The following is a 15,155-nucleotide window of genomic DNA, read 5'->3' as shown; positions in this document are numbered from 1 at the left end:
TGGGCATTTTTTCCCCTCCAGGCTAAATAAGAGAAGATCCCTAACATCATATTATAGATATCAGTTTTCAACCCTTTAATCATTTTGTGGCGTTCTTGGTTGAGCCTTCTCCAAGTCTCTTTTAGTTGTGGAGCCATGAACTAGACCCAGAACCTTAGTCAGAGAGACTGGCTGAGGTTGCATATGAGGGGAAAAATGACTCACAGATTCATACAGTATATTCCTATTTATTAATCTCCAATACCCGAAGCTTGCCTTATTAGCTCCCTTCTGATTCATGTTCTCTGACTCCTTTATGAGCTGCAGTAATGCTTGTGACCTTCGTAATGCCTTTCTTCTGAGAAGCTCAAAGCATTTCTCTAATTCAACAGTTGACTCAACATCCTAAACCAGTGTAGGGTTTTAAGGAACCAGATCTAGTGCACATCAGTTCAGGAGGAGAGAGAAAATCTGGAATGCCAGGTCAGATTTCTATACAAATCTCATTATACTGGGAAAGATGCTTCTTACTTTTATTGGACTTTATGAGACACCAGAAGTTTACGCCCTCCATATAACAACCATTCCAGGTGCAGGGAAACTAGTGAACCTCCTCCCTTTGTGGAGAATTGTAACAGGGAACTGGCGCTGAGGATCTGGCTGCAGGGCTCAGTCCATCTCCATCACTTCCCTAGCTGCTGGAAGAGAAAGGGAAGGAGCACCCCTGGGCGCACAGCAGTTTGTCCTGTTTGGCAAAAGCCCAGATGAACTGAAAGCTATCCTGTGAGCTGACCCCAACTCTCCCCACTCCATTTTGTTTTCCTTTTCTTCCCTTTCACACTATTTTTTCTGCCAGTTTACTTAGTGCGTTATGTCGGGGGCCCAGTCTCTGTCTATTGCCTAATTTTAGCACGTGAGTTCTTTGCGAGTAGGAACTATGCAGTCTTTGTGCATTGTATGTGTTCTGGGGGTGCTTAATACATGCTAAATAATAACAGCAGTCCCAGTATTTCCAGGAGAAGTCAGAATTCCAGCAGAGGGTCCAATCCTATTACCATCTACTTACATACAAGACAAGCAGAGCTCAAGGCATTCCTGTGCACACTGTTCCTTTCATATGAGACAAAACCGTTGAAATTCAATATAACAAAGCCTATTGCTACATAATTTCCTTTTGAAAGAGCACAAGCTAGAGATGTGATCACTGCGCACTTGCATCCAGCTCCAAGCCAAAAGGCAACCTGTTAGATAATGTAAGTTCCCATATAACCACACAGACAAGTTATCTATTACATAAACCCTCAAGTGGAAGAAGAGAACCCCCAAAAAGATTCTTCATTGCTTCCCTAAAAACTCCCTGAAAGCTTCAGAGCAGAAGGCTAATTCTCTAGGAATAAAGAGTAAAATAAACCTACTGCAGTCAGGAGCTACTCTGTCAGAGCCTCTGGGTCTGTAACTATTTTAAGAGGCAGAGGGCTAGGAGGAAAAGGCAGGCTGCCAGGGAAAGCGGTTTAAACAGGACTGGAGGACAGACACACACAGTCAACCGCAGGGAGGGCAACCATGATGGAAGGTACAGGTGTGCACAGCACAGGCGTGGAACCGTGGGCTGCTGGGCTCTTTCCACAGGCCCCAAAGCTGCCCTGCTGCTCAGCATCTGGACCCCCATTTGTGACCATGAGCTGAGCTCACTGTGATCTGTCATGCTCAAGGTCATAACTAGTCAACAGAGACTTTACTAACGAGGGAACAATAACCGGTATCACTTCATCAGGCACACAAGATAAGAAGGAGTGAAGGGAATCACCACCCCAGCAAACAGAACAAATTCCCACACTGACGCTTACATCATTAAAATGATCTTCCCTTTCATTCACCTGTATCACTCTCTCACAGCACATAAATCATTAAAACGGACACTCTCAAAGTGTTTATGAGCATTTTAGCAACTCCTCCTAGAAGAACACAAGCTTCCTCTAGTAAAAATACCTATGGAAACTTCTGTTAAATTTTAAAAATGGATACATTTTGAACAGCTTTTCTTTTTCACAGGACTGAGCTACAACTGAGGGAATGAATAACAGCTTGAAAACGATCTAGGATCCAACTACAATGCACCTTTAAAAACACTCCGCGGACATTCAGATGGCGCCTTATTAACAATTAAAAGTAAGAATAAGAGTGGTGACTTTCTTGCAATGAAAGTATGTATTATGAAGCAAATACTGTAACAAAGTCCTTTTTACTATTAAAGACGGCATTAGACTTTTCTATTATAATTACAATGAATCTGGACTGCAAATTTCTCTTCTGCTCAACAAAAAAACTTAAGTTTTAATAGGAGTTTCTTTCTAAAAATAGCTCAAGAACGCAGTTCTGTTTTTCCTTCTTACATTCTTTTCCTACTAAATGTACCACTGAAACACTTCCTTTCATTGTTGACACCTTAGGTCATTTGGATTTAAAATCAGACAATATATAATAACAAAGAAGTCTTTGAATAAAGCTTTCAAAATGGAAAATGGCATTTGAGGGAATGCCTCCCTCCTCGCTCACACAGATGACATGGGCACAGATGCCTGGTGAGGAGCTACCACAGCACCTACTAGAACTGCTTCATTAAAGTCAATATTCCTAGAGGGGATAGAATTTATTTGTTAATTGGTTAAAAAAATGTCCAGCCTGGTTCTCTGTTATAAGCATGTTATTTGGCATGAAGTTAGTGTACTCTGAATTAAAACACACCTCAAACTAAGCAAGGTGATGCAGATTTAATTAAAAACATTTGATATTAAAATCTTTAGTTTTTTTCAGTCTAAATTTAAGTTGGCAATGACTTGTTAAATTAAGAGCAGTTAAGATTAAAGAATTTCATGACTTTGGTTAACTGTGGTAATTAACTCAATCTTCCAGAGGATGCTTTCAATTACTTTGTAAAGCCTTCATCCTAAATTTGTTTAAGTGCTTCTCTTTAGAGGTATATGGGTCTATTTTTAAACACGAAATCTTTCTTAAAAAAAAATAAAACTGTCCATCTGTACATTTTACACAATTACATATGACACTCCCATTATTTCTGCATATAAATTGTAACTCACAGTAAGTACAACAGGAATCTACTTTTAACTTTTTTTTTTCCTGAGAGTTAGGTTACCATAGAAATAAAGCTCAATGAGACAACCATTCCATTAATCAAATATTTTAACAGATAAAATAAGGAATAATCTACAGACTGCTTCTGCAAAGATAAAAACAGTAAAAATCAAATACTTTCTCTTGGGAAAACCAAATGAGGTAGGTTTCTTGCAGTGGGATACACGGTAAAGAAAAACCTTTGCCACCATTCTTAGAATCCCCTGAAGTAGCCACCCCAAAGTTTCCAGTTTTCCCAAGAGATGAAAAGTTACTATGATAGCAACATTAGGAAGATTTAAGGAGAGAAGAACAAAGAGAAATCTTAAAAACCCAGCCACTACTTACAAGCACTTTCAAAGGAAATCTGAGCCGCAATTCTTCAGAAGACTGTTCTCCCGACCATGAACACAATCTGAAGTCTAAAATAGATATCCTATCACCTTAGGCCGAGAAGTCACATTTCAGCTTACTAACTTCTACTTGGGTAAACAGTTTTACAACTCCTAGAACAAACCCCAGCTAAAATTAACCGCACCGGCGCAGCAGGCAGGAACTCGCTGATTTGCATCATGTGTGCTGGGATTTATTCACTAGGACAACATCGGTGTCCTCTTAATGGGAAATTTGGCCAAGGGGCGTGCTCTGCTGAACAATACATAGCATCATGATTATGCTAATTACTGAATTCAGTCCAATAATACTAACTTCTTTTAAGTTGTTTTCGCAAGTACTGACAAAGAAAGAGTAAGCTCTTTTTCACAACAGGCGCTCACTTGATTTTTTAAGCACATTCAAATCAAACAAAACTTTGGCAACAAGGTGGCAGTGCTGTATGCTCCTCACAAGGAAAAGCAAAGTAAAAGGACATTTTGTCAGATTCTTTACACAGTGTGATTAGATGTGGTACCATGTGAAATTGAACGGGAATCAAATATACAAACTAGTAAGTTTAACAAGTACTCTTCAATGAAAGCTTTTTTCTTGATATAAAACGAACCAATGTCCTTCACTTGCTTTCTAGCTTTGTCTTCTGCACTTCCAAGGAGTTGCTATTAGGACACAGGTTCACTAATAAATTACAAGTGAGAACAAACATCTCAAACATTTGCAAAAGGCATCGTCCTTGGCAAGAAACATTCTGAAGTGCATTTAACTGCGTGGCTAGCTGGAACTGGTAAACTGTCCTCTATAGATGACAGACCACCTATAAATCATGTTGACACTCAAGTTAACAGCTGAAGACCCCAAGCACACATCTGATAGTCAAAAGAAAACGAGAAATAGCACAGAATTTCTTTTAAAATATATATACTTCCAAATATATATATGTACTTCCTTAATAAGTATAACTTATTATCAAAGCCACAGAATTGCGTAACATCTACTCAAGATGGTTTCGATTAGTTTTAAACATTTGAGTTCTGGTGACATACTCTGGTCTTACTGGACACTTTATGAAAGATCTCAAAACACATTACAAACCTCAAATCCCCAAACACATCAGGGAGATATTATTCCCACCCCTCCTTTTTTTTAAACACATGGGTAAAACAGGGAAATTCAATGACTTGTCCAAGGCTTCATTCTGAATCAACACTGGATCATTCCATCGCCCTCCTAACCTCTGTATGACATATATGTCTTCCATATTAACCATTTAGCTATAATCCTATAGATCTTTTCTAAGCTGTTTTTCTGATTTTAAAATGTTAGTTTAAGAATGCAAGAGATTAAAAAAAAAAAGAAGAAGAAGAAGAAGAAGAAGAAGAATGTAAGAGATTTATTCTACTTAACTCCCAAATCCCAGGTCTGTGCTACAGGGTTTCACTCCTTGACTCTCTGTCACAGGTAGGTATCCTATTACATGGATCTTTAAGACAGGACTATGCTCTTATGAAGCACCGTCCACCTATGGCACAAACACCCAAAGTGGTAAACAGGTTGATTCCCATTGGCATGAGCTGGTAACCACCAGCACAAACCTCCTCCAAGTTGTTTACAAAAACTGCTAGCTGCAGGTCTGGGATGCCACCCCCAATGCCCAATGGTAAGCACGACTCGCTAAAACCCTTGCAAGATGGTAGCTAGAGGTACACTCACCACTACCCCAACCCAAAGTCACTGGAGGTAAGCATTTCCCACTCTATGCCAAAAGGAAAGAAGTTGGCACTATCAAAGATGACTAGCCCTAATCAATATAATTAACTCTTAGCGATCCACAGCAAACTCACTCTAGAATTCTTAATGCCAAAAGAAGATGCTTTGAGGCTATTTTTGACACAATCATCCTTATCCTGTTATCATAGTTTGGAAAAAGAGTTTCTTTTTTTTTTTTTTAATGTTTATTTATTCTTGAGAGAGAGAAATAGAGTATGAGCAAGGGAAGGGCAGAGAGAGGGAAACACAGAACTTGAAGCAGGCTCCAAGCTCTGAGCTGTCAGTACAGAGCCCGTCACAGGACTTGAACCCATGAACCGTGAGATCATGACCTGAGCTGAAGTCCGACGTTCAACCAACTAAGCCACTCAGGCACCCCTGGAAAAAGAGTTTCTAAGCTAAAACACATTCCTTCCCTAAACCAGAAAGAAAAAGCAAATACACCAACTTTATTTAGGCACTGGAGTTTGCATTGCAGAAGAACACTATGATAAGTCTTATATCCATTATACGGAGGGCAGGGAACACTGAGTTTTCCAGTTCCTCATGTATCAAATATGCTGAGTATGACTCCACTGTTTCTTTCAACACTGGCCACACCTGTTCCAAAATGGAAGAACCAAAACATTCCAAAGAAAATAGTGTATCCTCCAATTTACATTAGTCACTCTGCTGCTTCCTTTTCATTAGTGAAAATAATTTAAGAGTCAACTGTACTTTTGTTCCAGGCATACTTATGACAGTAGAGAAAAACCTATGTGCATCATTAAAAGCAAGGTAAATTCTCCCCATTTGTTCTCAGGAAGTTTTGGTGGTGGGGAGGAAGGCCAGGCAATGCCATGTGAGTGGAAGGAAGATGGTGATCTATGGCTTATCTAGTGCAACAGATCCATGCAATTGAAACAAAAACAAAAACTAGTTTTATGAACTCATATTAATGAATTAAACTGGATATCGACCCTCTAGAGTAGCCACATACATGATTTTAAATTTTCTCGTAGTAAGGTAAAAAAATAATAAAAATAACAGGTAAAATTAATTTGAATAATATATTTGGTTTAACTCAATATATCCAAGATACTATCATTTCAACATGTAATGAATATAAAGATGACTAATGAGTTGGTGGGAGAAATGGAAAGCTGAGGAAAGCTGAAGATCAGAAGATCGGGGGCGGGGGGAGGAAAAATGAGCTAGGAAGGAGAAAGACAGGACCAAAGGAGGATGAATAGCCCAAAAGGAGGGAGAAGGAAAGAAGGAAAGAATTTCCCCCCAGGCATGGAATTCAGTCATAAAATCATGTACCAGATACTGGAATGCTCCTGTTCAGGGCTAGGTGCTGCTGATACAGGGAGGGCAGACAAGATTCTGGTGCGAAGGGCAGACCCACCCAAACAACGTTCTGGTAAGCACAAAGACACAGTGATGTGCTCTGTGCTCTGGGAGCACAACTGGGGCAGAGTGGGGAAGAGATGTAGTTTATTTTTTAAATGAAGGTTTTTTTTTTTTTATAATTATTTAGTTTTGAGACAGAGAGAGAGAGAGAGAGAGCGCGCGCGCGCAAGCGGGGGAGGGGCAGAGAGAGAGAGGAGACAGAATCCAAAGCAGGCTCCAGGCTCTGAGCTGTCAGCACAGAGCCCAACTCAGGGCTTGAACCCATGAACCACGAATTGCCACCCAGGTGCCCCTTCTGAAATATTTAAAAATCACATCTGGACCCAGCAGTAAAATTTCCATTCCGAGCTTTTATCATCTTCAAATTAAATCTGGTTATTTGGTCCAACTAGTGAGGGTAGTGGGGTAGGGAAAGAGTAGAAAGGGGGGAAAAAAAACCCTCATGTATCTCCATGGTTCTCAGTTTTTCAGAGGATGACATAAAATACTCAAAGCCTCCATGCTGGAAAAAATACATGATCAACCCACTAGGTAAGCAACTCTTCTTTGGATGCAGCTGTGGAGTCAGAAAGAGCTGGGTACAAAATGTAGTCTCCCACCTACCAGCTCTATGACTTCAGGGAACTCAGCTAACCTCTATGACTCTGCTTCCTTACCTGTAAAACAAGGGTAATAATGCCAACATCAAGGGCCAGTGTTAAAACTCCCTGAGATGCCATATAGCACCAGCACACATGAGCTCTCAATAAACAGCTGTAGCCATCATGATCACACCCCTTCTGCCATCAACATAGTCTTTGCTGAAGATCAATTTGGGATATTTACTGAGTGAGGAAGGATTAAAGGTTCCCGACTTTTATAGCTCAAGGCTTCAAAAAAAAAAAAAAGTTGAAAGGGGCTTCAAATGATTACTAAGTATTTCAGGGGAGCCTAGGGTCTATAAACTATCCCTCTGAAAACTGTGTAGCTTTGACAGCCTGATTTTCTCTATTTGATCACCTCATGTTGCTGGCCTAAGGATCAATCAGAATTTAGGGACACTAACTAAGCACATTCATGAATTCCCTATCTTGGCAGACTGTTGCAGTAATGACCCCCTATTTGTTCCTGCTTCCCTATATCCACACCCTTTGGCCTGCAAGACAAGAGCAAAGTTGAAAAGTGCTGACCCATGGGGGCTCGCCCTCTCTTGCTGCACTTTGGACCCCAAGAACACCTCATGAAGAAGCCCTGGCCAGCCCACTGATGATGACCATCTGGGACAAAGATGTGCCACCTGCTGCCAAGGCTCCTGCACCAGCCAGCAGGACAACTCCGGACATGTGCAGGAGGCCATCATAGACTGTGGCCCCAGCAGGGCTGTCAGCCACCTGCAGAGAACAGCCAGGCTAGCCCAAACCAAAAGAACCACCTCAGTGACCTATGTTATTGTGAGGCATCATATGTGTTTGTTTGTCTAAGTCACTAGTATTAGGTGATTTGTTACACAGCAAAATCTCACTAATATACATATCTTCAAAAAATTTGTAACATTCCATCCCTGGATCTCCAAACTAAACCTTTCAAGACTAACTGATGTCTGTTATTCTTAAAATTCACAATTCTGCTTACTATATTTACTTTATCATATCAATTATTATGTTAATCAAACTAAAATGAAACAGTGATATGGTCTGATTATAAAACTGCTACAGTGGTAAGTTCTCCATTTAGTCCATCCTATAATTTGAAACAAAATACACATGGCCTTTAATGCTACAACTACACATATATGCTAAAGAGATGGTTCTTTCATCCTAGGCTTCAGAGGGATTATACTGGCATAGGTCACAGCTATCCAACCTGTTTTAGTACTTCAGAAATGGATTAGAGTACCAATTTACCCACACATGAGCAGAAACCTCTAACTCCAAAAGTGCAAACCATTTCCTCTTCAGCAGTCATTTTTTTGTAAGCTAAAAAAAGAGAGAGAGAAACACAGCAAACTCTTAAAAACAGTTCTTTTTAAAACTCTGCTAAGTAATTAATTCAGCATGATTCTATAACACAATTTATATCAGTACTGTGAACATAAAGGCAGTACTGTTACTGATAGTGTTTGAATACTTATTTTAACATAGCTGATTTTTTAAAGTATCTTAGAATAATACTGGGAAATTTTTACTGTTTGAATACATTCCTAAAAGGTCATCCATTTAACAAACATTTGTTGGGGTGTCTGGGTGGCTCAGTCAGTTGAGCGTCTGACTTCAGCTCAGGTAATGATCTCACAGTTCGCAAGTTCAAGTCCCATGTTGGGCTCTGTGCTGACAGCTCAAAGCCTGGAGCTTGCTTCAGATTCTGTGACTCCCTCTCTCTCTGCCCCTCCCCTGCTCGTACTCTGCCCCCCCCCCCCCCATAAATAAATACACTTAAAAAAAAAATTTGTTAAACACTTGGTTTCTGCCATCATGAAACTCCCAAGCATCTGTAAGATTTGTATGAATGGCAGGATGTTCATGATTATAGCAGAAAATAGTGTGAATGTAAGTCTGCCTTCAGGAGGCTTATAACCTGGTATGAGACATCTCGGTAAATATAAACTGTCTACCATATAAGAGAGTAATCAGTAAGTATCTCAAAGGGTAAAATTTCATTCCATTAGAAATCTAAGAAAAGAAGAGGCTTCTAGTTGGGTTAATCAGGAAAAGGCATCTTGGAAAAAGTGACATTTGAATAGCACCTTTGCATACTGGTGAGCTTTCAAAAGCAAAAGGAGTGGAAAGAACATTATACAGAAGCAATGACGTAAGCAAAGACAGAGAAAAAGGAAAGCTACAATGTATGCCTGGGGAATGGAATGGATTCAGAATCCATCTGTATTTGCCTGGGTTCAAATTCTAGCTTCATCATCAGTAGTTGTTGACGTTGGGCAATTACTTTTGCTATGCCTAGTTTCTTTATCTTTAAAACGGGGATAGTAATCTACATACTTCATTGGGCTATTATGAAGATTACATGAGTTTATATTTATAAAGCATGTAGAACAGTGCCTGGTGTTTAATATATAAACATTTCATTAAATAAATAAATTCACACATTTATGCATACACAGCAAGGTATGCAGGCAAATGTGCATGAATATAGATATAGAGATAGCTATATCACTGAGGACAGTACCTGGTAGGTAGCAGGTGCTAAATATACTTGTAATTTTTTCCCCTTTGTCTAGAGTTCATAAAGAGTCACACTAGAGTACAGGGTCAGCCATATTTTAAGATGCCCCAACATTAGCCTCCACTCAGTTAAAAGAGTTTCACTCCTTTCTCTTGGGGCAACACTTCTGCATTTGCTGATATAAGATGCTCTGCTTGGAACTGCTACACAGACACAGCCTGGCTGTCAGATTCAAACAAACAAGAACTAGTATCTTATGTAATAAATACACCTTCAATGAAAAAATAAGCATAGGCTTATTATTAAGTACAAACTGAACCTCTACAGTTAATTAGTCAGGCTAACCTAAAATAACAAACAAATGTATTCTGATATTTTAGGGAAAACAACATTAGATTTAAAGCCATAGTATTTCAAAACGTAGGTTAACAAAATCTTACTAATTCTACTCTAATTTGGCTTCAAGGTAGTCATAAATCTACACTGAAAATACTTTCAAATGCAGTCTTATTACTTGAATCTATTAAGAAAATGTTAAACTGAGTTCTGTCCATTTTTAAGGCAAAAGCACTAAAGATAGTTAAACATACTAAAATAAATACTGCTAAAACTACTTGAAAATATTCTAAGTTGAAATAAGTAAAACTGTCCTGCAATCGCATACTATTTATTTGTTTAGAAACCTCTTTCTCACAGATAATGCAAAGGCAAATTTCACCCATCACGAATCAAACTTGGTGGCCAATCCTGGATTCATGAGCTGTGCTTAACTGCTAATCAGAAACACCCATTTCTCAGTTTATGCAATCCAATTATAAGAAAACTATTAGGAATCAGGGAATAAGCTACAGACTTCCAAAACCTTTTGGTACGTTAGCACTAAACATTAATTTTTGTTATCTCAATCTGCACTGCTCCATAAGCAATCAAGCTTACTTCAAGAGTATGTACAATCTTTTTTTGGATAAGAGCTACTCTACTTTCTAACTTGAGATTTCAGACTTTCAAAGGAAAAGAGGGCTGTAGGAAAGTACTTAACAGAGCCCTATTGCTGGGATCATTCAAATCGAAGTTTACTAGCTTTGTAACCATTGGCAAGTTACTTAACAGAATTCTCTTTGCCCACCTGCAAAATAAGGATAAGAATCCACTTCCAAGGACTGCTGAGAAAACGAGTTAATGCACATATAGTACTCAGAACAATGATTCACACAGATTTCTATACATAAAATATATTTATATATATTTTTGTGTGTGTGTGTGTATATATATATATATATAGAGAGAGAGAGAGAGAGAGAGAGAGAGAGGGAGAGAGGGAGGGAGGGAGGGAGCACGCTAGTTAGCTACATAAAAGAACAATGAGTGGGAATTCCAGATTGAACCACCTGTATATAGTGATGAATCTACTTTTTTTGGGCTTTTAGGTTCCTTCTCTATCTTATTTTAGATGCACAGGAAACTTACAGGGTAAGAATGAAAGGATCCTCATAATAACAGCCCAAAGCCACCAGTTTTATTATTAATAATATCAAATATGTTCTCATGGGTCCTCAAGTATTTGTAAGGTTTGTTTGAAAGGCAAATAAATGCTCAAGTATGTGGTAGAACACAGCACTTGGTATTTACTAATTTACCAAGAGACATGGGAAATCAAGCATGTATGCTCTAGGGGCACCTGGGTGGCTCAGTCAGTTAAGTGTCCAACTTCAGCTCAGGTCATGATCTCATGGTTCATGGGTTTGAGCCCTGCATCGGGCTCTGTGCTGACAGCTCAGACAGAGCCTGGAGTGAGCTTCAGATTCTGTCTCCCTCTCTGCCCCTCTCTGGCTCATACTCTGTCTCTCAAAAATAAACGTTAAAAAAAATTAAGAAAAAAACAGAACATATGCTCTAATTTTTTATAGCTTTGCTGTAAATGGATGTGGTCTGTTCCCAACCAGATAAACTAAGTGGTCACTTTTAGAGTAGGCTGTTCAAAATCAACCTCAAACTAAAAGAGATGAAATATTCATAAGAGATTCTAATTTCACTTGGCTACAAGAACCCAGTAGGTGGCTAGTTTCTTCAGGGGGGTACAGCCTAGTCTCTTGATGATAAAAGTACATGACTGTATCTCTTAAGCACTAAACATTTCATTTAAAAAAACGCTGCGATGAGTGCTCACTTTTAAAAGCAGCAAAAAACAAGAGGATTGATTAACAACTCAGCTCGAATATTTATAATAGCCAGTAATTATAATCATCCAAAAGGCCATTCTCAGAAACACCAAAGACCAGTTTCTTTCCATAGGCCCTGGCTCACAAAAAGATGGGTGGACAAACAGTACTGGAATATCTGCGGTTGATTGTAGACGGTGAAATAATAAACAATTATCCATTTTAGACCTTAATGTGGTCATTGTAAGAGCTGGTTTCTCCTTTTTCTTGACATTATATTTTCCTCTCTCCAGTTGCCAGGAAAGGGTGCATTTCCCAATTCTTTGACTCACATCTGTTTCTAAAAATGCTCTTAAAAAATGACTAAAAATTATTCTTTTTAGTTTCACCGATTGATATCCTTTTTTTGTAAACATATTTAAAGGAGGGGCTCTTGATCCAGATTTAAGGCTTTTTAAAAAACTTTTTAAATAAGAGGAATGGAAGTATAACTGGGTAGCAAATTAATAAATTCCAACTAACATTCTGACTTTGAATAAGAAAAATCTTGTCCTTATTATTCAAGCTTATAAGATTATAAAATAATAAGAAGCCAGTTAGACAAAGGGTATTCTGGTTGTTCATACACAGCATATCAGAACGATGTACACCCAAATCATGACATCAGACTAGTACTCACTATTCCTTGTGTAAGTGTTAAATAGGCCACCTCTTCGCAAAAGAGTGTAGTGGTGGGTCAGTGTTCAGGAAAAATAATTAAGATAAAAGGCAAATCAACACAAAACATCCCCCAAACAATATTCAAAAGAATCTCTCTCAGATCATTTACTAAAGTAATCTCGGGGCGCCTGGGTGGCGCAGTCGGTTAAGCGTCCGACTTCAGCCAGGTCACGATCTCGTGGTCCGTGAGTTTGAGCCCCGCATCGGGCTCTGGGCTGATGGCTCAGAGCCTGGAGCCTGTTTCTGATTCTGTGTCTCCCTCTCTCTCTGCCCCTCCCCCGTTCATGCTCTGTCTCTCTCTGTCCCAAAAATAAATAAATGTTGAAAAAAAAAAAAAAAATTTAAAGTAATCTCTTCCAAAAATCACCATTAAATTAATCCTTGCCACTGAAGAAAGAGGACGAATAAATCACATTTAATTTACAATTCTTTAGAATGTTTCAGACAATTCCAAGACACACGGAGGAAAAAAAAAGTATTAAAAATAGCCAAGAGAAGGACTAGGCAGCAGCTAAACATAAAGGCCAGGGGTGAGATCAAAATTAGAAACATATAATGTCTGGAGAACTGTCCATATAAGGGTATCTTTAAATCAGTAACTAAGTTAGGATAATCCACTGGGCAAAATAAACCGTTGCCATCATCACAATGGCTGACCCCTCCATCTCTCATTCAGAAATCTTTGGAGTCTCGGGAAACAAATATGGTATGTGCGACTTTATGTTGTTATGTTGGATAATACTCAACAGTATTTGGAGATATTTTCAAAGCTGGTCTTAACTTGCCTAGTTCCAGATGAGAAACTTCATATATTATTGATCTTTCACTCTTATAAAAATATAGAAGAGTAACTAACCATAGAGGATAAAACTTCTGCTGAGCATTTCTGGCTACATCTAGTGTACCATATTTACTTACTTTCCCCAACACCATGGATTTCCAGATTCCACAGAGCAGGCTGTTGTTTGTTCACTGTCATTTACTCATTCATTAGACTCTTAGGGAGCTTCTTAACCTGGTGCCAACACTAGAGAAATGAAATAAAGAAGGCTCCTACCGGGGTGCCTGGGTGGCTCAGTCGGTTGAGCAGCCGACTTCAGCTCAGGTCATGATCTCACGGTCCATGGGTTTGAGCCCCGCGTCAGGCTCTGTGCTGACAGCTCAGAGCCTGGAGCCTGTTTCAGATTCTGTGTTGCCCTCTCTCTGACCCTCCCCTGTTCATGCTCTGTCTCTCCCTGTCTCAGAAATAAATAAAACGTTAAAAAATAAAAAAATTAAAAAAAAAAAAAAAAGAAGGCTCCTACCTTCTAGGAATTCACTGTGTGTGGAAGACAGATCCACAAGTAATTATGACACAGTGTAAGGCCTATAACAGAAGTCTGCACAAGAGTAGGGTTGCAATTCTCTTCAGGGCTTGGGGAAAGGTTTTATGATTTATTTATTTATTTATTTATTTATTTATTTATTTTTATATATATGAAATTTATTGACAAATTAGGGGCACTTGTACCCCAATGTTCATAGCAGCACTCTCAACAATAGCCAAATTATGGAAAGAGCCTAAATGTCCATCAACTGATGAATGGATAAAGAAATTGTGGTATATATACACAATGGAATACTACGTGGCAATGAGGTTTTATGATTTAAATGACCAGGCAGAGAAAGGGTAAAAGGCATTTCAGGCAGAGCAAGCAGTATAGGCAAAAGCTCAGAGGGAGGAAACAGCACAGCATGTTCCAGGAATAGCAGAAGTAGGTATCCAGAGAGCAAATGATGGGATATAAGTGGGAGAGGAGGCAGAAGATCAGGTTGAAAAGGTAGATAAGCACTGGGTTGTTGAGGTCCGTAAGTGTCACACTAACAATCTCATCCGTTATCCTGTAGCCCTGACACTCTCAAGTCTGCCTACACATTAAAATCTCCTGAGAAGCTTTAAAACAAAATATTGATGCCTGGTATTTGTTAGTATCGATTAATTGGTCTAGGATGGGACCCGGGTATTTTTTTAAAAGCTTCCCATGTGTTTCTAGTATGTGGTCGGGAGGAGAACCGCTGCTGTAGGCAACAAGGAGTCAACACAACCATGTAAGCAGGATGGTGATGTAAAAATATTAAAAAACAAAACAAAAAACGAGTTAACTGGCACCAGTGTGAAGAGATCACAGGCACGGAGACTAGGGAAGGAATGTCAGTGTACAGGCTACTGGATACAGGCCAGAGATAAGAGTCTAAGACAGGAGCTATTAACATTTCGTGAGTCACTGACCTGTGTGAAAGTCGATGATAAAAGCTAAAGCCGTCTTCTTGAGAAAAACTCTTAGGTTAAAACATGTACATATAACTTCAAGGAATTATGAACCTCTTTGATTATGATAAATTCAAATTAAGAAACCCTGACCTAAAGGCAGTGATGAGAAATAGGAGAGAAAGACTTCTGAGGTAGAATCAATA

The 15,155-nt window shown here is 39.0% G+C and overlaps 1 protein-coding gene across 6 annotated transcripts in view; it reads right to left on the bottom strand.

The window, feature by feature from the left end:
• The window catches only part of SLC20A2 (solute carrier family 20 member 2), a 109,087-nt gene that overhangs the window by 71,879 nt on the left and 22,053 nt on the right, over positions 1 to 15,155 (bottom strand). Inside the window, exon 3 of one of the 6 annotated variants that reach the window (XM_030312535.1) lies at positions 8,550 to 8,621. The exons of 4 other annotated variants lie outside the window; for them this stretch is intronic. The gene's annotated coding sequence lies outside the window, so the exon portion shown is untranslated. Of the gene's footprint in view, positions 1 to 3,459; positions 3,690 to 8,549; positions 8,622 to 15,155 lie in introns of those variants that run through there. One more of the 6 variants, XM_030312536.1, reaches the window with a different exon arrangement.

Source organism: Lynx canadensis, chromosome B1, assembly GCF_007474595.2.
Source record: "Lynx canadensis isolate LIC74 chromosome B1, mLynCan4.pri.v2, whole genome shotgun sequence".
Classification (NCBI taxonomy): Eukaryota; Metazoa; Chordata; class Mammalia; order Carnivora; family Felidae; genus Lynx; species Lynx canadensis.
The sequence above is the reverse complement of the archived record's forward strand: the minus strand, read 5'-3'. Positions and strand labels throughout refer to the sequence as shown.